Genomic DNA, 3104 nt, shown 5'->3' with positions numbered 1-3104 from the left:
CACCCTCCTGAATTCAGCCAAAGCTGCTGAGGGAGACAAATCCTTAGGTAGATGTTGTTTCTCCTGGCTTTTCCTTCTGGGTTTTGTGGGTTGGATTTCTTTTAAGAGGTTTGTTTGAAGTGATAGATGGGGAAGAGATCAGGAGACTTTAGTACTGTGCCTGTCGTCTCTCTGCCATCTTGTCTGGAAGTCCCTGCTCAATTCATTTAACAAGTTGTTAATTGCTTTGATCTTCATGAACTGATTTTTAACTATTTATGGAACTGTTTTTACCTATTTGTATTAAATAGATAATTTATTTGAACTCTGAGTTCATAAAGAGTCTATGAATGACCCTTTGCAAGTGGTTGAAAGATCTGGATCCTGGCAAGTCTTCCAGAAGGCTGAGCAGCAAGTTGCAAGGATGACCCATGAGAAAGCCTTGAGGAACTGAGCAATTACATTGTTTTGAGCAAATTCTTGAGTGGTTGTAGGAGGTTTGCCTGAGGGGCTGGGCTCTGGAGAGAAGCCAATTGGCAATCTAAAGCCTTTCCATTGTTGAGGTCAGGATCGATGTTGTTTTTCCCTGGTGTTTCTAATTATTCTTGGTTAGGTAGCTTGGTATCTGTTGGATAGCAGACACCCACTGCTAAGATAAATAATCAGATCAATGCCCTCACAAAGCTTCCAGAGAATTGGGCTTGGATTCATTGTTAGTGTGGACATGGAAGTCATGATGCAATAATTGTTGTGATAGGCAGAAGATCCACAGCCCTTTCAGAGAAGCTGCTAGAATTTGGGAAATCCTGACGATTTCTGCATTATTTAAATTGTATTTTTCTTGTTCCTTACAATGCTTCTCCTTAACCTGGGAGTTTTGAAACTAAGCTAAGGGGCATGTTCAGGGCGGGAGGTGCAGCCAGCCTGGGACAGCATTGCCAGGCAGCCAAGCGGGGTCGCAGGCAGATGTTAACTGCGAATCTATTTTATGTACCTTTCTGTACAATGGCAGGGCTCCATTGAAATCATGGCTCTGTGTTTTCAGGCTCTTCATAATGAGAGATTTTGGAGTCCTTCTCTTCCCTTCTCCCCATAGTTGATAGTTTGGGTGGTGGAAGTGATGCACAAGTAGAAATGGCTGACAGTGTCAAAACATTTCTCCATGATCCTGTCAGGGGAATTAAGGACTCCATCTGGGGCATCTGTACCATGTCCAAATTGGATGCCTGGATCCAACAAAAAAGGGAAGAGCAACTTCGAAGAAGGGCAAGCAGCATTTTAACACAGAGAAGGGCCCAAAGCGAGGAGCAGAAGCAGGAGAGTGAGCCAAGGATAGCAAGCAGAATTTTCCAGTGCCATGCTTGGAATGGAGGAGAATTCTCACTGAGCCTCCTTTTGTTTTACCGAGTATTTATCCCTGTGCTTCAGTCAGTAACAGCTCAAATTATTGGAGATCCCTCTCTGCATGGAGATGTCTGGTGCTGGTAGCAATTTATACTCACCTCTATCTTTAATGCTCTGAGGGTACTTCCCCTGTTTGTGCTTAGTAAAGTGGTGAATGCCATATGGTTTCAGGATATTGCTGACCTGGCATTCAAGGTATCTGGGAGGAAGCCTCAACCATTTCCAAGTGTCAGCAAGATCATCACGACATGCTTTTTAATCTTTTACTGATCCAGAGCATGTTTGTCAGTCTTTTGATGATTTGTCTTATTGGCCAGTTGGTCAGTCTCCTCCACATGTCTCTTCTCTACTCCCTTTATTGTTTTGAGCACCATTGGTTCAACAAAGGAATTGTAATGCATCAGCAATCATCCAACAGTGAAAGGAATTAGCCTTACAACTTTGGATTTGATTTAACCTTGGCCTTCCTTACAGCAATGCAGTTGTCTTACATCATCAGTGGATGCCTCTTCTCTATCCTCTTCCCTCTGTTCTTCATCAGCACCAATAAAGCAAAGACTCCTGGGAAAGTGTACCTCTTACAGTTACGCCTTTTCTCCTTGGTAGTCTTCCTAAGCAACAGACTCTTTCACAAGATGGTCTACCTGCAGACAGCCCTGAGCAGCTCAGCCTCTACCAAAAAGTTCTCCTCACCTCACTCATATCCTGACAAACTGAAGGCTACTGCAGCCCACTGAGCTACCTCCAAGGGGAGGGATGGTTTTGAGGGGAGGCACTGGTGGTGGGGCTTCCTCAGCTTCCCCTCACCCAGGAAAAGCAGGACCCACTCTGCCAAGGGCCCTTAGCACATTCCCATTGTTCTCTGTGGGATTTGGGTTTTACTGTCTCGTGAGTGTAGGCCAGAATTTTGATGCCAGGCATGGATTTTTAATGCTGTTGTGCATCTCGGTGACTGCAGATATTTCTGCAGCTGTTTTCTAGCCTTTGCCAGCCCTGTGCCTGTGCTGATTCGAACACTTTGCTATTCTCCCTGTGCCATTCCTCCCCACTGCTCTGCCACCCTTAGATGAATGGATTTTGTAAATCCAGCTTGTGTGTTTATGTGTGTATGTGTGTATGTGTGTGTGTGTGTGTGTGTGTGTGTGTGTGTGTCTGTGTGTCTGTGTGTCTCTGTTCTGTTTTTTGTGAAACCTGCTCATTGAGTGGAGGGAGGGGGAAGTCTCCCCACTTCCTTCTTCAGCCATCACCCTCTTTGGTTCTTGTAACTCAGGTTAGGTTTTCATCCCTCCTACTTCACAGCAAAAAAAGAAGAAAAAATGAACATGAAGAGATCGAACCAGGTAGGAAACAAACCTCACTACTACATGTGTTGGTTTGGAGAGTAATAGTTTCTCCATCCTTTTGTGGGCAAGGAGAACATGGAGTTCTCTCACTGGTACTTTTTAGGGTCCCCAATCTCAAGGGAATGTACCAGCTCTAGACAAATGCCACCTTTAGCACAGGATGCCCTGAAAAGTTAAAGTTTTGCTAGATACTGGTTACAGCTCCATTACTCAGAGATGGAAATCTGAAATTCACTTTGTCAGGGCCATTGCCAGTTATTTCTGGCACTTCCAGGGGGTGTTTGGTACTGCACATGATCAGGAACTACAGTAGAAAACTTAATGAAAAATATTAAACCTGGGCCTGGATGGGTTCTTGTGTCATTTTCAGTGAGGCTG

At 44.6% G+C, this 3104-nt stretch overlaps 1 pseudogene; it reads left to right on the top strand.

The window, feature by feature from the left end:
• The first annotated feature begins 1065 nt into the window (after nucleotides 1-1065).
• LOC141511629 (etoposide-induced protein 2.4 homolog pseudogene) lies at nucleotides 1066-2120 on the top strand (annotated as a pseudogene).
• Nucleotides 2121-3104: the final 984 nt, after the last annotated feature.

This window comes from Macrotis lagotis, chromosome 1, assembly GCF_037893015.1.
Source record: "Macrotis lagotis isolate mMagLag1 chromosome 1, bilby.v1.9.chrom.fasta, whole genome shotgun sequence".
Classification (NCBI taxonomy): domain Eukaryota; kingdom Metazoa; phylum Chordata; class Mammalia; order Peramelemorphia; family Peramelidae; genus Macrotis; species Macrotis lagotis.
This window is presented reverse-complemented; position numbering and strand designations above follow the sequence as displayed.